Genomic DNA, 23,699 nt, shown 5'->3' on the forward strand with positions numbered 1-23,699 from the left:
TTATTACACCTGCTACCTGTCAGACTGCAGTGGCCTCTTTCTCAGGCCTCTCCCTGCCCTCTGAAAATGGGGCCAATTTTAGAAAGTCCCTAAGAGCTTGTGAACCAACAGCTTTTCAAGTTGTTAGTATATTTCTTGTTTATATTCAATTTGCTGTGCATAGCGCTCTCTTATGATCTTCCTGGAGAATGAGTAGAAATATCTCAACTTTCATTTCTGATTTTAGTAATTTACATCTTCTCTCTTTCTTTCTTAGTCACTCTAGCTAAATATTTGTCAATTTAGGTGACCTCTTCAAAGCGACTCGGTTTCATTGATTTGTTTGATTGTTCTTCTGTTCTTCTCTTACTGATCTCTGCTCTAATCTTTATTATTTCTTTCCCTCTACAAGCAGTGGGTTGTTTGTTCTTCTTTTTAGAATTCTGTAAGTTGTGAAGTTATGTTGTTGATTTGAGATTTTTTTCTTTATGTAAGTGTTTATGACTATAAATATCCCCCTGGGTCCTGCTTTTGTTGTCTCCCGTAACGTTGGATATGTTGTGTTTTTGTTTTCATTGGTCTCTAAGTATTTTCACATTTCCCTTGTGATTTCTTCTTTGATCCAATGGTTGCTTAAACGTCTGTTGTATAATTCCCACAATTTTGTGACTGTTCCAGTTTTCCTTCGTTGTAGATTTCTAACTTCATCTCTCTGTGGTCAGAAAAGACATTTTGTAGGAGGTCCACCTTTTCAAATCCATGGAGACTGACTTTGTGGCCTAACCTCGAGACTGTCCTGGAAAATGTCCCCTGTGCGCTTGAGAAGGATGTGTATTCTGGTTTGGGGTAGACTGTTGCATATGTGCCTGTTAGATCTAGTTTTTTTGCTGTGTCGTTTCCTTATTTATATCTGTGTGACTGCTCTGCCCGCCGTTGGAAGTGGGGCATTGAAATTGGCAGCTAGGGGCACCTGGGTGGCTCAGTGGGTTAAAGCCTCTGCCTTTGGCTCAGGTCATGATCCCAGGGTCCTGGGATGGAGTCCCGCATCGGGCTCTCTGCTCAGCGGGGAGCCTCCTTCCCCCTCTCTCTCTGCCTGCCTCTCTGCCTACTTGTGATCTCTGTCTCAAATAAGTAAATAAAATCTTTAAAAAAAAAAAAGAAATCAGCAGCTAAGGTTGTAGAGATGTTTTCTCCTCGTAGTTCTGCCAGTTGTTGCTTCATATATTTCAGGGTCTGTCATTAGGTGCATAAGTGTTTATAATTTATATATTCTTGCTGCAGCAAGCCTTTTATTAACAGATCATGTCCTTCTCAGTCTTTCATAAACTCTTTAAAAACTTTTTTTTTCAATGGTGGCTATAATCAAAAGGACTTCTTAAATTATAAACACCTCTTTTTCTATTTAAAATCTGTTTTGTCCAGTATAGCTACTCCTGGTCTCTTTCCGGTTCTATGTGCACGGAATACATTTATTCATCCTTTCACTTTCAAGCTATTTGTGCCTTTGGATTTGAAGCGAGTCTCTTACAGACTTGAGGTTTCCCAGGAATTGATGAATCACTGTATTGTACCTCTGAAATTAACCTAACATTGTATGTTTCCTAGAATTTAAATAAAACTTTAAAGAAAGAAAGTGAACCTTTTTTTTTTTTAAAGATTTTATCTATTTGCTTGACAGAGAGAGATCCAAGTAGGCAGAGAGAAAGGGGAAAGCAGGCTCCCCGCTGAGCAGAGAGCCCGACTCGGGGTCCGATTCCAAGATCCCTGTATCATGACCTAAGCCAAAGGCAGAGGCTTAAACCACTGAGCCACCCAGGTGCCCCAGAAAGTGAGCCTCCTATAGATAGTACATAGTTGGATTATGTGTTTTTATCCATTACACTTTTCTCTGTCTTTGGAGACTTTAATTCCTATCCATTTAAAGTAATTACCAATGGGGAAAGACTTCTGTCATTTTGCTATTTGTTTTCTATATGCTTTTTTAAAAAAATATTTTATTTATTTATTTGACAGAGAAAGACACACAGAGAGAGGGAACACAGCAGTGGGGAGCAGGAGAGGGAGATGCAGGCTTCCCACCGAGCAGGGAGCCCGATGTGGGCCTCATTCCCAGGACCCTGGGATCATGACCTGAGCCGAAGACAGCTGCTTAATGACTGAGCTACCCAGGTGCCCTGTTTTCTATATGCTTTATAGCTTTTTCTGTCCCTCGTTTCCCACATCACTGTCTTACTTTGGTGTTTAGATGAACTTTGTAGGGAAATGTAGAAATTTCTCATTTCTTTTTGTGTAAATTCTATAGCTGTCTTCTTTGTGGTTACTGTGGGGATTATGTGTAACATCCTAAAATTATAACATTCAAATCTGAATTTATGCCAATTTAATATCAATAAAATGCAAAACTCTCCTCCTTTACAGCTCTGTCCCCACCCCTTTCAGGTATTGGTGTCAGAAGATTACATCTTTACACTCTGTGTTGCATAAAACCATAATCTTGTAGTTCCTTTAGATGCATTAGTCTCCTGCATTATATAAAAAACAAGATTTGGAGTTATAAACCAAAGTTATTCTAGTTTTTACACTAATGTGTTTTTGGTAAATATATTAGTCTTTCTTTTTTAAAATTTCACTATAGTTAACACACAGTGTCATATTAGTCTCAGGTACAATACAGCAACTCCACAATTCTATACTTTACACAAGAGTACTCATCATGTATACTTTTTGAAAGACTTAATTTATTTGAGAGAGAGAGAGAGCAGGCGGGGGGTGGGGACAGGGAGAAGGAGAGAGACTCTCGGGCAGACTCCCCACTGTGCATAGAGCCAGATTTGTACTAGATTTTATCATCGCCAACATATCTGCCTTTCATTATTGAAATCTTTATTTCTCCATAATCTGCAAGTTACTGTCTAGTGACCTTTGATTTCACCTTGCAGAACTCCCTTGAGCATTTCTTATAGAGTGGGTCTTATGGCCATGAACTCGCTCAGCCTCTGTGTATCTGGGGATGTCTCCTCTTGTCCCTCACTTTTGAAGGACGGTTTTGCCAGACAAAGGGTTCTTAGTTAATAGTTTTATTCTTTTGGCTCTTTGAATACATTGGCCCACGGAATTCAAAGTCTCTGATGAGAAATCTGCTGATAATCTTACTGAGGAGTCCTCAAGGGTGACGATTCACTTCTCTCTTGCTTCTTTCAAGGTTCTCTCTCTGCCTCTGCCTTTTGAAATTTTGACTATGATGTGTCTCGGTGTGTGTGTTTTTTTAAGTTCCTTTTACTTAAAGTTCATAGAACTTCTTGGAAATGTATATTCATGTCTTTCATCAAATTTGGGAGGTTTCTAGCTATTATTTCTTCAAATATTCTCTGCTTCTTTCGCTCTCTTCTTCTGGGATTCCCATGGTGTGTAGGTTGGTCCTTTTGATGGTGCCCTGTAGGTCTCTTGACCTCTAGTTACTTCCGTTCAATCTGTTTTGTTTCTGTTCCTCCGCTTCAATCATTTCCATGGTCCTGTCTTCAGGTTCACTCATTCTTTTCTCCTGCCTGCTCAGATCTGCCTTTTAGTCCCTCGGTGAACTTTTCATTTCAGTTGTTGGGATTTTTTTAGCTCCAGAATCTTTCTGGTTTCATCTCCTTGGGTTTTCTATCTCCTCAACAGCACTGCCATTTTGTTCACACATTGTTTTCTTGACTTCCTCCATACTGTCCTTTAGTTCTTTGCACATCATTAAGACAGATGTTTTAAAGTCTTTGTCTGATATCTGCCTTAGGGCCATTTTCAGGGACAGTTTCTGATGAATGATTTTTTCCCTCTGATCGAAATGTATCTCCCTGTTACTTTGGTATGCCTTGAGATTTGCTGCTGTTATTGGTAAGAACTGCACATCTGTATCTAATTGTGTGGTAAGTCTGGAAATTTATTCTCCCTCTTCCCCCAGATTTGCTGGGTTTTTAAAAATTATTATTGTTTATTGTCTTTGGTTTTTCTTTTCTTTCTTTTTTTTCTTTTTTGATGGTTATAGGCTGTCTCTGTGCTGAAGATCAAGCTGAGGCGTAAACTTAAAGTCTTCTCAGATCTTTTCCGAGCCTTTCTTTGGGCATGCTGGTCTTTCTAAATTTCCCCAAATATGCAGTTGTTCTGAATGTCTGAGGGATTTTTCCCCCAGCCCTGGCTCCCATCGTTTACATAGTGGCTGCTCCAGGAATATGTGCACAGCTGCTTGCCACAGGTGGGGGTGGGGATAGGTAGCTGCTACTGTGCTATGAGCTTAAAGTCACTGAAATCGACTGCAATCACAAAAAATTTTTAGAACTACTTTACTGACATATAATTCTCATGCCACACAATTCACCTGCCAAAAGTGACAATTCATCGACTTTTAGTCTATTCTCGGCGTTGTGCAACTACCAGGACAATTAACTTTAGAACTTTTTACAATCCCCCCCCTCAAAAACCATACCCTTTAGCCATCATCCCCAATCCCTCCATACCCTCTGGCCCCCCAGACTACTCATCTGCTTTCTGGCTCTGGATTGGCCTGTTCTGGATTCTTCGTACAAATGGAATCACACACCCGGTGGCCTTTGTGTCTGGCTTCTCTCACTGGGCGTCACGTTCTCAAGGCATGTTATGGCAGGAGTTGATGCTGGTTCTGTCCTATGGTTGAATCCTATTCCATTGTGTGGACGGACCACATATGCTGTATCGTTCACCCCCAGATCAACTGCAATTCACCATCTAAGCCTTCCCCTGCAAGCTGAAGCCTTCAATAGACTCCAGAGCCCCCAAATACTTCTATCACATAGATCCTGTCCAGTGTAACTGTTGTTTAGGTGGAGAGGGAGATTCCTGGTGCCTCTGACTCCAAATCCTCCCAGAGTCCTGTATTCAATTTTTTAGAGATGATGGCTGTCTGCCACCTTGAAGACTCAGTGTCACAGTGGACTTCCTGTGGCTACAGATGGATCCAAGTGTTGCAAGGGGTGGATTGCAGCAGATGCTTTTTGGTGTCCCCATGTCACCCCCTCTCAGCTTCCCTCTGATGGCACAGCAGCTGGGCGGACAGTTGTAGGTGAGATCGGGCACATGGATAGTGTTCCATGTAAGCCTGTGACATGTGTCTTTTCCCACTCTGACTCAGGCTCCTCTCCAACAAAGGCCCATTGAGTCTATGAGCAAACACTGCAGGCAGAATTATGGGAGAGAAAATACTCCGAAGGGAAACAGTCAGTCACTGGGGCACAGGTGACAGTGGACGAATGTTCCATTCTCTTTCTTCCAGAAAGACAGTTCTGGAAGACATTCTGTACTCTTTGCAGGGGTCCCTATGGCATCAAGCCCCCCATTGCTGAGAGCAGTTATCTGCTGCTTTTCATCTTTTCCCCAAGATTCCCCTCACTCCTTCTACTTATTTCCTGAGCTCTCAAATAAATTCCCAAGGCCTTGTCTTAGGCTCTGCTTTGTGGGCAATAAGTTCAGACACCCCCTAATCGTGGGGTCCTGGGGGAGGGGCTAGGATGGCCAGGGCAGTAGGCAAGGCCCTTCCAGCACTTACAGAGGCTGTCATTTACTGACACGCGAGGAGGGCACAGGCCGCCAGGACACACCAGCAGAATGCTGGCTCTCATTTTCAATTGTGACAACGTTCTGAGCTTACCTACAGACCTGGGACCCAAGCAAGTAAAGCCATTGACAATCAGTTCTGTCATGCATTCGTAAGGTTCCAAGAGAAAAAAAAGATGGTTTAGGTGGTTATCTTGATTGGCTGGGCCTACCTCCCTGGTGTCCAATGTGTGCAAAGCAGGTAAACGGTCATCTTTTTACTAAATGGGGCTTCTGCCAGAGATCTTATTTTGCTTGGTCTGATGGTCAGGTTGTGCCAAACATGACATACGATGCTTAGAGTATCAACCATGACAGTAACAGGAAAATAACATTTGTGGCCACTTACCGAATGCCAGGCACTGTGCTCAACACTTCACGTGTGGTACCTTGTTCGTTTAAATGCCCTCTGGGGTCACCATCAGCTTTAATTTCTATTTTCTGGATGAGGAAAACGAGGGACTCAGAGAGGTTAAGTAGCTTGCCCAGGGTCACTCAGCAGTCAGATGCCAGAGTGAGTATTCTCACCCTCCCTCTGCCCCTTAGTCGTCACTGTGAGTTCTTGTGGGGGTTTGAGGGCTGTAGGTAGGACCCTGGGAGACGGGTTCATCTCCGCACACTGACTCCAGTGCAGGGCCCAGCTCCGAGCATCCACAGGCCTGTGTCCGCTTCTTGAACCTGTGCGTGCACAAGTGAGACCAGCCCCCGGCCTCCCTGGGTGACTCGCAACAGCCTTGAACTCCGCTCCGAATCAGGCTTTCTCAATGCAGATGAACTGCTGTTGATGTTCTCTGGACATAATTTCCAGCAAGACAGGATCATTTGGAAAGTCATAAATACACATTCAGATGCACGTGATGGATAATAAACTCGGCTCCAACGAGTCACTTGAGTCTCCATAAATCTTGGCTGCATTTTCTTCCCTGGTGCCTGTAAATCAGGCCCCTCTCCTCCTCCTCCTCTGTCTTCCTGGCCGCCCCTACCTGCCATCCATTAGGGGGCAGGTGGAGCATTTGACAGCCGGCCCCACATGCTGCCCTTATGCCCCGGTGCACATCCTGTCACTGTGCTGGGGGGCCCATGCGTCTCCCCACTTTAGGCCTCCTTTGTGCTTTCAGCCACATATCATGGTTTACACCAACCTGATGGGGTTTTAACAACATGCAATGTTTAAAAGCAGGCTGTAGCTGTTCCTTGCCTCCCTCCCCTGGGCCTGGGCCTCCGCAGGCTCTTTCCAATATGCCAACTATGCAAGACGCAGGGAAACCCCACAGGGGTGTGGAGCCAGACACGGTGGGCTGAAGTGGTTCTGCAATGGGATTTCAGCCCAGTCCCTTCTCTGGGCCTCAGTGCACTCATCTGCAGGATAGGGACAGTAAGCCCTACTTCCCAGGACTGTTTTACTCTAGATACTTGTACTAGGGTAATCAAATCAGAGAAAGCCTCAAAGCTCAGTTCCCTGGGGCGCTTGGGTGACTCAGCGTTGGGCGTCTGCCTTCCGTTCCGGGCATGATCCCTGGGTCCTGGGATCGAGCCCCGCACTTGTCTCCCTGCTCAGTGGGAAGCCTGCTTCTCCCACTCCCGGTCCCCTTGTCTGTTTCCCTCTCTCTCTGTGTCTCTTTCTGTCAAATAAAGACATAAAGTTAAGGGCGCCTGGGTGGCTCAGTGGTTAGGTGTCTGCCTTCAGCTGGGGTCGTCATTCTGGGGTCCTAGGATCGAGCCCCCAGACGGGCTCTCTGGAGCCGGGCAGAGAGCCCACTTCTCCCTCTCCCACTCCCCATGCTTGTGTTCCCTCTCTCGCTGTGTCTCTCTCTGTCAAACAAAAAAATCTTAAAATTTAAAAAAAGCAATAAAATTTTTTAAAAAAAAGCACCCTCCAATTCCTTAACTGAACACAAAAGTTTAATTTTTTTACCTGCAGAGTCCCGCATGGAGTTTTTCCTCTACCTGAGAGCCTCATTATCTGGAACACGTGTCCCTCCGCGACCGCCTCAGCTCCGAACCGCTGCAAACCCGGAAGTGAGGGGGCGGGGTCACCCCCTTGCTCCCATCCTATTGGTCAGAACTAGTCACATGGTCCCGGGCAAATCACAAAGGATGCTGGGACACGGAGAAGCGCGTGGCTAATTGGGAAGCGTTTGCGTTTCTGCCCGAGTGTTTCAGATCGCTGCATCAGAGAAATTTCAGATGCTCTGTTGACCGCCTCCCCCCACCCGAACCCTAGGTGGCCCATGGATCGTTCCCAACCTTCTTAGTTTTCTTCTATTTAAAATGGGACAAATCAGGGACACCTGGGTGATTGTCGGTTAAGCACTTGCCTTCCTCTTGGGTTATGATCCCAGGGTCCTGGGATGGAGCCCCACAAAGAAGTCCCTGCTCAGTGGGGGCCTGCATCTCCCCCTGCCTGCTCTGCCTGCTGCTCCCTCTCTCTCTGACAAAGAAACAAAAACAAACAAAAAAAGGGGGGGTGCAAATGAGGTCACTCTGAGAATTCCATGGTGGTTATAAAGGGTCCACAGCTGGGTCTCCAATAGGTGCTCAGGAAGTGGGGTTCAGGCAGGCGCACGTTTTTCTGTCATGTAATGCACTCTCTGACGGCCAAGCTCTCTCTCCGCCACACTCCCACCTCCCCAGCGCTAGTTGGGGCTGGCACCTAACAGCATCCCTGGACCCTCTCAGCCTCTGTTTTGGGCTTCATTCGTCAAGAGAAGGAGAGAAAGGCTCCTGCCCACAGGTGGCCCCTGCCTGCAGGAAGCCCTCTGTGATTTCCCTGGCTCTCCTGAGTATGGGGAGAGAGTAGGCTACTCTAGGTCCTCTGCACTGTGGATAGGGAGGAAGCAATCTGGCGTAGAAGGGTCTCCGTTGTCTGGGGCCTGCCCGCTCCCTGAACAGCCTCCCACAGCTGGGCTATGTGGTTTCAAGACTGGAACTCCTCATGCATGGTCTACCCTCCTTGTTAAGCATAGAAGCAGTGGGGCATGGTAAGGTTGCAAAGCTGGATACTTAAGAGGGCAGAGCCTGGTGTGGCTGGAGGAAAGAGACTGATAGGATACCCTCTGATACCAGGGCAAACTGTTGGAGACCCTTGGGGCCACCCCTCCCAGGGCTGGAGACAGCTGAGCTAAAATGAACCAGCCCAAACTGTAGGGACAGATGCCCTGAGTTCTAGTCTTTGCCTGGCTGCTAATTTAGCACGTGGCCTTAAGCCAACCCTTTCATGCCTGGGCCTCAACTTGCACATCTGTAAAATGGGGATCATATTCATGCCGCCCACCTTACAAGGTTAGCTACAAAGCACTAGAGAAGGGGTTCTGTGTGGGGGTAGGGAGGTGAGGTGTGGGAGAGCCAGAGGGAATCCTCTGTTGGGATCTGAAATCCTCTGTGACCAGCTCTGGGCTGGGGTAGTAACTCCGGCTCCTCTGGAATCCAGACAGGGCCCAGAGGTCAGCACTGGACAAGCGAGGGGCTGTTGTTTCTCTTTCCTCCCACCCCAAGGGTGAAGTCTGCTGCTTGTCCCTAGTGGAACTCTCTTTTTCCATCTCCCATTCTCAAAAGCACCCGTAAAATGCCAAAAATAAACACTGTGCATGGCTTTCATTTGAGGAGGGTTTGTCTTTCCCCTTTTATTACTTCTTACCATGACATACCAGCCTTTCATCTTTACACACCCGGGTCAGTGACCCTGGGAGGCAGGCCAGAGGCAGTGTGTCTGGGCCCCTTCAGTCACAGGAGGACTCACTTCTTGGAATGCGGGGGTAACCACAAGGGGCTGCCCGGGTGAGGCAGCAAATGCTGAACAGATGAGGGAACACTAGACCTGGGTTTTGAAGGATGAGTAGAAGTTCATCAGGCGGAGAAAGTGACATGTGGAGAGCCCTCCCAGCAGGTGGGGGCAGTATGTGAAAAGGGACAGACTGGCTTGTTTCAGGACCAACAGGAAATTCAGCAAGGCTGGTTATCAGGGTGCCTGAGGTGGGGGGAGGGTGCCCAGAGAGGCCTAAAGGGCTGGTGTAGAGGCCTTGAATGCCAGGCTAAGGAGCCCAGACTTTATCCCGAGGACCATGGGGAGCCAAGGAGGAAGGGAAGTGAGGTGGGCACGACCACAGACGCCTCCCCACCAGGACCAGTCTTCGTCACATCGCTGTTTCTTCTTGTGTTGATGGGAAGTTGAAGGTGGCAGGGTGACCCATCTCCTCCCCAAACTTGAAGGCTTCAAAGAATCTAAAAGGAGCCTCCATATAAAATGACTCTTTAAAAAAAGTCAACATTTCCGTGATTTTGTAGAAATTAATCAGGAACACATGTGTTCTATTTTTCATAAATTGCATGAGATCAAAAGGGAAGGAAAAATCTCTTAGGGTAAAAGACAATGTGAGTCCCATCACCAGCTGAAAGGCCCCTCGTTTCACCCAGCATCCCCTGTGTCCCCAAGTGGATACGAGCCCCAGACTGGGCGTGGGCCACGGAGGGGGCTCAGACACAGCCCATACCCGGGGTGCTCACAGGCAGGCGGGAGCACCAGCCATGAGGGGCGATGGCAGTTGTTGTGACCCATGCTGGGAGGGAAAGCCCAGAGCTGGGGGAGGCCAGGGGAGGCCAGGGGAGCCCAGCCGAGTAAGGGAACAGGGCAAGGGACAGTTGGAGAAGACATGAGATGTGAGCCGGGAACGGACTAGGATTGCCTTGAATGCGCCGCTGAAGAATCTGGATTCCCAGGCGCTTTCCTCCAGAGCGCTTGGAGGACCGGGGCTTGGGGCCAGAAGCTCTGGTCAGTCTCCCTCTTCCTGTGAGGCTTCGCTCCAGCCTCGAACCTCAACAGGCCATCTGTAAAGTGGGACGATAATGGGGCCTACTTCCTCCGGGGGTGGGGGCTGGGAGGGGCTGGGAACAGGCGGGGACTTGCTTGGGCCTCCCTCACACGGCCTCATCTCTGCTGGCCTTGTCTGACCTTGACCTCTGTGGGGGTCACAGCCAGGGCCAAGAGAGGCAAGAGAGCAGTCCCTCAGGCCTCCACCCCGCCGATGCCCAGCGCATCCAGAGGCCTGGGAATTCTGCAGCAAAGAAGAGGGGCCTGGGCCTCCCGGGATCCTGACTCTCCTGCGTGGATCTGGGGTGGAGTGAGGTCAGGAGGCCTGCGCCAGACCCGGGGCTGTGGGGGCCCCTTTTAGGCTTCAGCCTCAGTGCACCAGATCCAGGGCTCCCTCCCCGTGTCCCAACCCCCACCGGGGGCCCCCCCACCCTGAGCTGCTCAGCACCCAGCCTGCCACCCCACCCGCCCCCGCGGTGGGCGCCGAGCCAGCCCTGCGGGCGGCGGGGAAATAATCCGGCTAGACGGGCTGCCACCTTGGCACGTCCCGAGGCGCCCGGGGCCGCGGGGAGCTTCAAAAGGAAAATTAATGTCTCTTACCAGCAATTAGAGGAAATTATTTAGATAGAAATCTTGTTTTATATCTCCCCATTCTTGTTTTTCAATCCCCAGCCTTTGATTTCTTTCTTCGGCGGGGATTCTCAGAAAGACACCGAAGCCTGGGCCGCGCACCGGGGCCTAATGAGCGCCCGGGCACACCTGGCGTGGCGGCCTCGCCCGTGGAGGCAGCTGCCGAGGCGCGGTGCCTTCTAAACCCAGCCCTGGGGTCTTCCAGAGCGGCCGGTGGCCCTTTGGCAGCGAGGGCCCCGCTCCTGGGGTGGGCAGTCGTGGGTGGGCCTCTGCTCTGGCTGCCCGGCGTGTGGCCCTGGGGGTGGGGGGCGCCCCAGGTCGTGGAGTCTGGGGGTGGCGTGGTGCCAAGGGCAGGCCTGAGGGCCAGGGGTCCGAGAGGCAGCCTGGCTGAGGGCCAGCACCCTTCTCCTGTCCGCAGGGGGACCCCCTCACAGCCCTGCCCTTCAGCATCTCCCCGCTGCGTCAGGTGAGGCCCAGAGCCCTGCAGATCCATCCCCGCCAGCATCCCTGGCACAGCCCCGGCCCCAATCAGCTGCCCACACTGCCTGGCTTGTCCCAGACCGGAGCTGCTGCTGTGGGCCTGGGTCCCATAGGGCCTGGGCCTGAAATCAGCGGACTGATCTGCCTCTACCTGGCCACCTCCAGCCCCTCCTTCTGGGTCCAGTCCTGCCTCGTCTCCTCCGAACCCCTGAGTCACATCCCGCCCCCAGAAGAGTTGGTACCGTCTGCACTTAGCCCAGGCCTCTGCCCTGATCCCGTCAAGCTGTTCATGGGCTTGGGAGCTCCTCAAAGCCGGGGAGACAATCTGCCGCATCTCCCAGTCCCCAGCCCTGGGTGGCCCCCAACAGGCTTCGGCAAGTGACAACGACTGCCTGAATAAATGAATGAACCAGGGGATGAATGGAGCTTACTGGGAAAGCCACCAAGAGTAGAGTGACAAGAGTCATCTTGACATGTGTCTCAGTCACTTCCTCCCTGTGTGACACGGAGCAAATCACTTTATTTTTCTGAGCCTCAATGTTCAGTTCTGTAGAATGAGATCAATGGTGCTAGCTCTGCCTACACCACAGAGTTATGTGGATAAAGCAAAATAAAGAAGCTGAGATGCTTTACAATTGTATTAAAACATGCACCATCCCTCCTTCCCTCCTTCCCACCCACCCGTCTGTCCACTGACCTACCCATTATCAACTCATCTGCCCGTCCATCCATCCATCCATCCACCTATCCCATTACTATCCATCCATCCAACCACCCACACTCATGGTCCATCTGTCCATCTATTCATACTCATCTGTCCATCTGTTTGTCCATCCATCATCCATCCACACTCATCTGTCCATCCGTCCATCCATTCATACTCATCTGTCCATCTGTCTGTCCATCCATCATCCATCCACACTCATTTGTCCCTCCGTCCATCCATTCATACTCATCTGTCCATCTGTCTGTCCATCCATCATCCATCCACACTCATCTGTCCATCCGTTCATCCATCCATCCGTCCATCCATCTGTCCATCTGTCTGTCCATCCATCCACCCACACTCATCTGTCCATTTGTCCATCCATGAATCTACACTCATCTGTCCATCCATCCATACTCATCTGTCCATCCATCCACCCACACTCATCTGTCCATTCATCCATCCATGAATCTACACTCATCTGTCCACCCATCCACCCACACTCATCTGTCCATCCGTCCATCCATCCATCCATCCATTCATTCACATATCCTTTCACGTATTCACTTAACAACCACTCGCTGAGGCTTCTTACGTGCCCAGCCTGTGTTAAGATCTGAGGGACCCAGGGGGCTCAGGGGTAAAGACCTGCCTCTGGGACCGCTTCCCAGGGAGAGGTCGGCAGCAGCAGCCGAGAGGCATGGGCAGGAGCTGAGGGAACAAGGGGGAGCACGAGTCTTGGGATCCCAGCCCCAGAGCACCCCTGCTTCTTACCACCACTGATACACGTTCTGCTCTCAAACTCTGCTTGCTTTGGGAATTCTGGAACACTAGGAACCCTTCCACCAGGAGTGCACCTGGAGGGCATGGACAGGGAGGGGGAGGCGGGGAGGCAGGACACCAAGACACCGAGAGGCTAAGCCATGACTCCATGAGTAGGAAGCTGCTGAACGAGGATATGGGCCTAGAGGCACATTCTTTTTTTTTTTTTTTTTTTAAGATTTTGTTTATTTATTTGACAGACAGAGATCACAAGTAGGCAGAGAGGCAGGCAGAGAGAGAGGGGGGATCAGGTTCCCCACTGAGCAGAGAGCCTGACGTGGGGCTCTATCCCAGGACCCTGAGATCATGACCTGAGCCGAAGGCAGAGGCTTTAACCCACTGAGCCACCCAGGCGCCCCCAGAGGCACATTCTTAACTTCTGCCTTGTGCTGACTGGTCAATAGCCAGCCAACCTCAAGTCAAATGTTCAGAAAAGTGCCAGCCAGGGGCCGTTCAGCACCTGCTTGCATACTTCCCCTGACAGGAAACTCACTACCTTCCCAGGTAGCGAGGCTTCCTCCATGAACAGCACTGACTGAGCTGCTCTTTCGTGGATGGAGGTCCGTGTTGGTCCTGGTTCTGGCCCTGGACTCTGTATATCCCTGCTGTCCCAGAATGTCCCACAGGAATCCAAAGACAGTTGTGGTGTCACTGAGCCTTCTCTTCCCCTTCCTGCACAAACTCCTTGTCCATCCCTTTGCCCTCCCACTTTTTCTCTACCAGAAATCTACGTGGAGCTTCCATCTCCCACCACAAGCCTTCATTCATTCCCTTCTGCTCCCGAGGCTCTGCGGAAGTGCCTCTAAGAGCCCTCCCACCTGGTGTGTGGCCGAGGCCCACTTGTCCTTCTGCTTCCTGGGCTGGAAGCATCTTGAGGGCAGGGATGGAACCCCAGGGGAGGCATCGGAGCCCCTGCACCCCTCGCGGAGCATTTGGGTAACCGGAAACCCAAGGGTGCAGAGTGGGCCAATCACTGCACACTTCCGTGCTAAGCACCCCCCACCTCCCCACACTCTGCTCCCCCATCCCGGGACGAGGGATGCAGAGAGATCAGGGCTCCCCGGACTGATGGGCGCATTCAGGGCCAAGCTGGAGCTGCCCCCACCTTCCCCCAGCCTCTGGCCAGGCAGGAGTGGCCAACAGAACCAGCTCCCATTACCAAGCCGGGTGCTGACAGCCGGGTCCGGGAGAACAAGAGGCCCTTTCAGGGTACAGGGCCGGGCGGGCCTCACATTCAGGTGCATGATCTCACCTCGCAGAAAGCCAACGGGCCTGCCAGAGGGCCTCATAAAGCCTTTGATGACCCAGCGTGGATGACAAAAATCACAGGTCCCCAGGCCTCCCAGGCCTGGCCCACGCCCTGCTCCGTGGACAAAGGGCTGAGTCCTGAAAGTGGCTCAGACGGGTGGGACCGCAGGGTGCTCGGACAGACGCAGCCCCTGCCAGCCGGGGCACCCTCCGCTCCCACTGCCTGGCACACAGCAGCCCGCTGGCCCTGGCACCAACTGCGGCAGCAGCAGCTCCATCTTGGATGGAATCTGCCAGAACTCCTTAGCCTGCCACTCATGGGAGGCCCTACTTTCTGTGATCTCGTAGGACATGGCCTGGAAGCCCAAAGTGACCCAGACGAAACGGAACTCAGATGAACCCAGAAGGGCTGCCCTCTGCCCTCTCGGCATGGCATCTTGGCTCTACCCGCGAAGAGGTGGGCAGGTGTCTCTGGCTTCTCCGAGTCCTCCTGCAGCAGAAGGCCAGGAGCAGGCGCACACCCCTTTCACTGTGCCCGGCCTTGTAACCTGTTCAGCGGCGGCCTCTGCCATCGCTCCGTGGCCAAAGCATGGGCCTTCCATCTGCTCCCTGGAGGAAGGCTATGCCACGGGGCACATGTGGGTCCCCATTGAGAATGGCTCCTCCATGCCCTCGGGAAAACAGCCCAGCTCTGGATGAAGGTCCAAGGCTCTGCCACCTGACCCCAAGGGCTCCTCCCAGCCTCAGGGCCTGCCTCCCCACCGCCAGCACCGTGTGGCCTCTGCTGCCTCCCGGAGCTCCTCCTGCTCAGGCCTGATCTCCCGCTCAATCTCTGTGCTCAGGCTCCTCCCTCCGCCCCCCACAGGGCAAGCTCCTCTCTCTTTCAGGCCCCCGACTGCACAACGAACGTGCCAGGGACTTTGATGACTGTGCCCACTGCTCTCCTCACAAGTCTGGTTTTCGGAAGGCAGCCTGACCCACCCCAGGAGCAGAGAGATGGCAGACTTGGAGGACAAACGGCCCAGGACATCCTTGGCCTCAGTGTCCTCATCTGTAGAATGGGGATGCCAGTACCCATTTCTTTTTTTCCTCCCAGGTGGTGACAGGCCTGAACCTCAGAACGGAGGTCCGAGGGCTACTGAGTGTCAAAGCCTACCTAGCAGGTGGCCCAGGCCTCTCAGCAGCTGGTGACGGGGAGCTCACCCCATCACGGGCAGGTTTGTGTAGAGACGAGACGGCTCCCGTCCAGGACTGCCTCCTCGGATGGCGGTCCAGTGAGGGTCCTCAGCCCCCAGCCAGGGCTACTCGGGGCCCAGCTTGATCTGTGATCTCATCCCAACGTTTCCCAAGCTGCATAGTGGGTTTCTGGGGGTGCCCACTTCCCTTTCCATTTTATTTGGGTGTGCACAAGCCGGCCCAGGCCTCCAGCTTTTACAGCAGGCTCCTGTCTGCCAGCAAAGGCTTGATGGGGCTTGGGGGTGGGGCAGGAAGGAGAACCAGTAATTACCGAACTGATGAGGGCATTTCTGGGATGGGTACAGCGCTGAGCGGGAGGCCCACAGGGAACGAGCCCAGGCTGGATCGGGATGGTTGTTCCCGGCCCCTGAGCATCGTCCTTGGCCCATCGTCCAAGGCTCCATCCTTGGCCCTTCCACCCCCAACCATAGCCCCTGGGAAGCTTGCTGCTGTCGCTGGGGGGCCAGACGGAACAGACAAGGCCCTCCCCACTGGAGGTGTCTGGAGGCCGAGAACGGTGTCCTTGGCTAATCCAGAGCTCTGATGGGCACAGCGAGGGAGGCAAGGAACAGGTGAGGGAGTTCTAGAGCCGGAAGTGGTGGGAGATACAAAGTAAGCCCATCTGCAGACCCGGAAACCGGGGATCACAGAGCAGATCACATGACGGATGGTGGCAGGCAGGAGGTACCCCCCGAAGAGATACCCCCGCTAGACTTCTAGCCGAAGTCATTGGAGCCGCCCACCTTGAGCCAAGGGTTTCGGCCCCTGACTGGGAGTCTTACCTCTGCCTGTCCAAGGTGCCTCTGCCTGCTGCCTTATTGGCCTCATGGTTAAGAAGCAAGGACCGATGGAGGAAGACTGCCCGGTTCAAATCCCAGCTCTGCCACTTACTGGCTGTGCAGCTCGGGGGCAGTGTCTTGCCCTCTCTGGCCCTGGTTTTCTCATCTGTGAAGTAGATACAGTGGTAGGCTCTACTTCCCACGATCATTGGGAGAGTGCTACATATGAGCGCCTAGAAAGTGTACCGCGTGGGGAACACGCATGCTCAGAGTATGCTGCTGTCTTTAACAGGACAGCAAGATTTGAAGAACTTAAAAAACTTGCCTTGCCCTTCATCCAGAAATCTGGCAGCCAGGACTCATACTCAAGTCTTGTTTGCCTCTAGATTACATTTTTAACCTTGTGCCTGTGGCCTGGGGGAAACTGGAACGGGGCATGACTGCTCAGCTGTCGGTAGATGGCGCTGTGGAGCCATAAGGACCCACCTTCGAGCCTAAGGCGGATGTTGTTCCCTTATCAGGTCCAGCACGGCAGACTGGGGTCCTCCCAACTGGGGTCCTCCCAGGCCCCGGGCCATACCCTAGACGAGGTGCTGCTCTAGAAGGGAGGTACCGCTCACCCTGTTTCTCTGATGAGGATTACAAGGACCCAGAGACATTAAGCCACTGGCCCGAGGTCACACAGCAATAAGGCACTGGAGATCCCGCACCCCAAACGCATCCCCTGAGATCTCCAGCCCCGCCCTCAGGGGCCCCGAGAGGCCACAGTTACTCTCTGGAACTTGATGGGAACCAGGCATCCCCTTTCTGCCCCCACCATGGCTGGACATTCCAACAAAGCTGAAGCCGCCAGCTTTGAAGTCAGAGCTAAGCCCCAGATTAGGGTGGCTCCAGGCTGGCCTGTCCCTCCCAGCCCCGTCGCCAGGCCCACGCCCACGGTTCCCCCCAGCCCAGTGTCGTCTTGGCACAGAAAGATCTGGGGCCCAGAGAGGGAAAGCCTTGCTTAGCAAAACACAGCCCCTCTCCTGAAGCCCTCTCCTTGCTAAGGAGTCCCAGCTCCCTCCCCCTGACATGCCACAGGTCTCGCAGCCCCCTACCAGCACCCAAGAGGTCTCGTGCTAACATGTTGTCCCCCTTCCTGGCCCCATGGACACACAGGCATTAGCACCTATCACCCCAATAACGCAACTTGGACAGGAGAGTGATTCTGAATATATTCAGGGGTGTGGGGCAGATGGAAGGGGTATGACTGTGGAAGGTCTGGAGCTGGGAAGGGCTACCCCTTTCTGGACCTAGCTTCATTGTCTGTCCACGGGGCACTTTGCACCTCCGTGACCCTGACGCATCCTTCCAGTTCAGGCTGTCACCAGCTCTGTGATTCTAGTTGGGTCATACCCCCACGGAAGCCAGGCAGATGTGTTTGGGGGGGGGACACCCCCAGAATGCCAGGAAGCAGGTTAGGGGCTTTATGTACCCCTATCTTTCTGTCCTGAGGAGCGACTGGGCTTCTAAAAGCCAGCCAGCCCCATCCCTGCCGTGAGGTCGCCAATGGTCCCAACAGAACCACAACAGAAGACCTGGTGTCCCATCCACTTCCCCACAGCGAACAGGCACCAGTTGAGCTGCGAGCTTCGCTAAGCTGGGACAGGCTGGGGCAGAGGGGGCAGGTAGGAGAGAGATGCCAAGTGCCCCAGAACGCCCTATCAGTGGGACCGAGCTGGCACATGAATCACCCAGAGAGTCTGGCTTCAAGACAGTGAACTCGGAGCTTCCATGCATGCCCAGCAACAAACTCCCATGTGGCTGAGCGCCCATCTGTCTGTCTGTCTGTCTGTCAGCAAGCAGCCACACTCCCTCGGCCCCACCCTACTGGATGGAGCCTCTTCTGTTCAAGGGGATTTTGGACTCAAGACCGAAAGCTAATGCTTTTAGCACTGGGCTTCAAGAACACATGTTCTGGAGAGTTCTGGACTGTTCGCTTTCCAAAGAGTCTCTCACAGTCTCTTCCCTCCAAACCTCAGTGATTCCCACCCCACAATTCTTATTTCTGCTCTTAGGTATTGTCTACCTTAGTTGTTTTCCTTAAATTGACTCACGGATACACATTCCTTCTGAAGAAAGCACTTCTAAAAAACCTTGCTACCAAACGTGAAAAGCTAGTTCCACACGCCATCAACAGGAGATGACCACAGACACAGAGAGGGTGTTGCTCGAGTCCAGCTGGGTGCTGGGTCTGAAGGAAGGCCCCTGACCTAGGGTCTGCTTCCTGCTGGTTAAGAAGGGCGACGGGCTGGTGGGAGCCTCGCCAACATCCAACGGAGCCTCTCTGCGTGATGTAATCAGGAGTGGACTTCTCCAGAAGACTCTCTTTTCCTATTTTCCACCTGGAAGCCTGTCATCATCCACTTTGTCTGCATTCTTCAGGTTATCACCTCCTCCAGGAAGCCTTCCAGGCTGGATTGGGCCCCTCCTCTGCGCTTTCTCAGCTCCATGGGCCTTTTCTGACTTTGCACTTGTCACTTCGGATTATTAAATTACACTTGTGCTCACGTCATTCCCAATGACACGGAGATGTCCCACCTCCTAGGACACAGCTTTACCAGGGCCTACACGGGTAGCCTACAGCCTTTCCACCCGCCCCTTGCCCATCTACCCCTCTATCACCTTGAGTCCTTCTTGTCTCGAGATGTCATTTCCGGCATCTGCCTTCCCCTGGACGTGGGCTCAGCAGGGGTCCAGATGAGATCTGTCTGTCCACCACTGGATCCCAAAGCCTGGCCTGCACGAAGCAAGGAGCTATCCCGTGAGGTTAACACTGCCATGAGCTTCATTTTCTAAATAGGGAAACTGAGTCACAGCAAGATTAATGACCTTGCCCAGAAGTGACAAAGCCGGAGGCAAACTCAGAGATCCAGGCTGTGGAGCCAGCGAAAGTCTTTGGGACCTTTGGCCTGGGCAGGGTTCTTTGTTAGGTGAGACTTGAAGGTTTTATGTGTGAGACACACAGACGCTAACACTTAGGCATCCCCAGAGGCCCAGCCTAACCCTCAGCCAGACTGAAGGACAGCCCGACTGAGCACATCATGGGCCCCCACCCCCACCCCAGCCACTTCCTGGCTGTGAAAAAGGTCCAGAGTCACCCCCAGGGTTGCCACAGAGATGGCCAGCAGAGCCCAGCAGGGTCCCTCCAGCAGCCAAGGGCCAGCCGGAGGGGGCCCTCCCTCTCCCGTGGTCAGCAGAGGCTCCCGGGAGATTCCCCGCCCAGCCGGCTCCAAGCCCCTGGGGTCCGTCCTGGAAAGACCTTCAAAGGACTTGGCCATTCTTGAGCGAGCGCCAGGAGGGAATCTGCTCTCAGAGTCAACTGAGCCAGCCGCACGGGTGGAAGGAATTTGCCGTTTCTCTTAACAGCGACCCCCTCGTGATTTTACGGGGGCCACTGTCCGAAGGCCCGGGCTGACGGATCACAGTGGAAAATCAGATGCCAAGATCCAGGCGGCTCCCAGGACTAATTACCCTCAATGAGACCCAGCTGGCTGGGGGAGCCAGAGTGGGGCCAGCATCCACCCCCCTGCCCCCTGCACCCAGCTCCCTGGGGACATGAAGGCTTACCACGGCTGTGCTTGGGTTTGCTTCCTGTCACCTGCTGGGCTCAGGTTGGGGCCACCAAGAATTCCCGGACAGCCAATCTGGCCAGCTCTCGAGATGGGTCACCTTCCGTGCAACACAGCTAGCTGGACCCGGGGATGCCCACGGCCTCAGGGTTCTCTGCTGCCCTGGGGGCTAGAGTTCCTAAGACTCCAGGGACCATGGGATCCCATTCTGTTTGGGGGGGAGACTAAGTCACAGACAGATAGGGCAGACCCCATGCAGCCCTGGGGATGGATCGGGAATGCTGCAGACCCTGGCTGTGACTTGTGGCCCATAGTGTCTTCTAGAAGGCCCAGAGCCCACAGCACTGACCACAGAAGCTGCCTCCGAAGGCCTCATGCAGTCTGGGTCACCTCTCCAGGCCTGCTGGAGCTGGTTAAATGTTTCCTTAGAGTCTTTGCAGCGCCAGGCCCTGTGCAGGGTGCTAGAGGTACAGGGAGGGAGAGAATCCACCCTGATCCCAGACTTAAAGCCCTATGGGAAAGGAAAACCCCACTTACTTGTCCCCAGCAAAAGTGCTGGGTGCCATGATGAGGCGCTGGAGGAGGTGTGGCACATTCCAGGTGACAGGAACTGGAGACGAGGCGGGACTGAGAAGAGAAAGCTGAGTGGGGCCAGTGGGCAGAGGAGGGGGTGGTACCAGGCGGGAGAGTGTGCCAGGCAGCAGGAGAAGCATATGCAAAGGCCCTGTGGCAGGAAGAAGTGTCTGGCACTCAAGGGGCCAAATGAGGCTGTGCAGCTGGAGCCCAGAGCCAAGAGGATAGAGGTACAGGGCGAGGTTAGGGAGGCCCCAAGGAGTTCTTGTACCTTAAAAAGCGATCCGAGATACAACTCAGGAGACATGATGAGTCCATCAACACTCAAGCACGCTGCTCCCGATTTCTCTCTGGCTTTCAGGAAACTCAACCCCAACCCAGCTTCCTGGAGTAGAGGAAGATCCAGTGGGACTCATCTGGTGGTCCTGTGGGGCCATGCCAAGTGTTCCTCAAGAACTGCATGGAAAGTCCGAGAAACTAAAGGCCGCTGGTTGTGGGCTTGGATCAGGGGCGGTCAAATCACCAATGAACCTCAGTGGAAGGAGAGGGGCCATGAGCCACCTAAGCTGTAGAGACACCGAGAGAGGCAGAAGCCAGTGTGTTGGAGCCGCCGCTGGCCCCCCACGTTGTCCCTGCCTTCTTCTCTCTAGGCCACCAGAGCCCATTCCCTCCCATGCCGTGGGGCCAGAGCCCACTGAGGACAGAGCTGGGTGTTCCTGGTGTTACCGATCCTCTCGGGGCTGTGGAATAGAGTGGGTGTAAGTGGTCGGATGTCTGAGGGGCAGAGGAGTGAATGGGCCCCCAGGGTCTCCTGAACTGCACGGAGCCCCTCTGGCCTTCCCAGCTGGCTGTCCCATGTCCTCGTGGGGCTGGGCCACTGCAGGGCGGACAGAACTCGGTGTCATGGAGCCGGGCCTCCCGGAGCTGTGAAGTGGGCCAGCAGGTGCCCATGGTGTCTGTTCCCTCCAGCTTGGCTCTGGCCTGGTTCCTCAGGGCGTAAACAGGTCTGACGAGTTCCTCAGCAGCAGAGATCTTGATTTCCAGGAAAGCCAAAGTCTTAGAGAGCAGAAGGAGCAAGGCCTGTGCGGAGAGAGAGGGCTCTTTTGGAGTACTGCTCCTCCTCGGCCTTGGGCTTTCCCCAGCCCCTGCTCGCAGACCTTGCCCTTGCGCCAGGGAGCTCCGGGCTGATGGGCACACCTCTCTCCCCACCTCCCCCAGAGGCAACAAGGAGCTTAGGAGGGTGAGGGACAAGGAAAGGAACCTTCTTGTTGTGGCCCTAAACTTCGTCCCTAAACTCCGTCCCTACCCCCACAACCCTGCTGCATCGGCTGGTAGTGTGGGATAGAGCTTGTGGGTGTACAGCGGGGCTGCCTGGGTCCCCGTCCCTGCTCCACCAAGTGACCTTGGGCAAGCCCCGTGCCTCCCTTTCCTGTCCTGCACTCACAGGGCTGAGATGTCTAAGAGCATGTGCAGACCTCAGCCTGGGGTCCGGCCCTTCAGATCCCACATTGTTGGCATTTTTTCACACCATAGACAACAACAACTCCATAACCCTCAAGATGTCCTAATGTCCTAAATGCAGAAGCTGAAACTATGAAACTCTTGGAAGAAAGAATGAACATTAAACAACCCTATCAGGGGTGCCTGGGGGGCTCAGTGGGTTAAAGCCTCTGCCTTCGGCTCGGGTCATGATCCCGGGGTCCTGGGATCGAGCCCCATGTCGGGCTCTCTGCTCAGCAGGGAGCCTGCTTCCTCCTCTTCTCTCTCTGCCTGCCTCTCTGCCTACTTGTGATCTCTATCTGTCAAATAAATAAATAAAATCTTAAAAAAAAAAAAACAACCCTATCAAGGAAGTGAAAAGACAACCCACAGAACAGGAGAACATTTTTTTGCAAATCATGTATTTAAAGAGCCTAGTATCAAAATATATAAAGAACTCTTACAGCTCAGCAACAAAAAAGATAAATAACCCAATTTAAAAATGAACCAAGAAGCTGAAAAGACATTAAAAAAAAAAAGAAAGAGATAAAAATGGTCAATAAGAACATGATAAGATGCTCAGCTTCATCAGTCGTTAGAGAAATGCAAATCAAAAACAAAATGAGTTGCAACTTTACACCCACTAAGAGGGCTATTTAAAAAATAAAAACAAAAACAGTGGGGCACCTGGCTGGCTCTGTTGGTGGAGTATGCCACTCTTGATCTTGGGTTGTGAGTTCAAGTCCCACATCGGATGTAGAGCTTACTTAAAAAAAAAAAAACCACAAAATTTAAAAATATGAAAAAGGAAAAAACCAAAAATAACAGTGCTGGTGAGGATGTGAAGAAAGTAGAAGAACCTCGAACATTACCACTGGGCATATAAAATGGGGCTCTCCCTTTGAAAAAGTGCTTTGAAAAGCAGTTTAGCAATTCCCAGAAAAGTTAAATATAGAATTACTATATGACCCATCAATTTCATCCTTAGAAGAGAATCAAAAAACATGTTCACGCAAAAACTTGCACATGAATGTTCACAGCAGTGTTACTCATAATAGCCCCAAAGTGGGAACGTCCCTATTATCTATCAAGAGATGAGTGCATCAACAAAACATGGTCTAGCCATACAACGGAATGTTACCCAGCTATAAAGAGAAAAGTACCACGACACAGACGAACCATGGAAACGTTATTCGAAGAAGCCAGACACAAAAGGCCATATACTATATGACTCCATTTATATGAAATGTCTAGAATAGGCAGATCCATAGAAAAAGAAAGTAGATTGGTGTTTGCTGGGGATTGAGTAGAAAGGGGTGAGGAGTGACTGCTAACGGATTTCTTTATTTTTTTTTTTAAGATTTTATTTCTTTGTCAGAGAGAGAGAGAGACAGAGAGACAGAGAGAAAGCAGGCAGAGGCAGAGAGAGAAGCAGGCTCTCCACTAAGCAAAGAGCCCGATGTGGGACTCGATCTTAGGACCCTGGGATCATGACCCGAGCCGAAGGCAGCAGCTTAACCAACTAACAGGTTTCTTTTGAGGGGTGATGAAAATGTCCTGGATACAGACAGTGGAGATAGCCACCCAGATTTCGGAGGATACAAAAAGCCACTTTAAAAGGATGGATTTTATGGCACATGCATTATATCTTAATAAAAAAGTTATTTTTAAGCATGCTATCATTTTTAAAAGTTACAGAAAGAAGTATGCTGTCTTTTGTGTATGTCTCTCTCTCTCTTTTTTTA

The sequence above is a fragment of the Neovison vison genome, chromosome 14, assembly GCF_020171115.1.
Source record: "Neovison vison isolate M4711 chromosome 14, ASM_NN_V1, whole genome shotgun sequence".
In the NCBI taxonomy this organism is placed as follows: Eukaryota; Metazoa; Chordata; class Mammalia; order Carnivora; family Mustelidae; genus Neogale; species Neogale vison.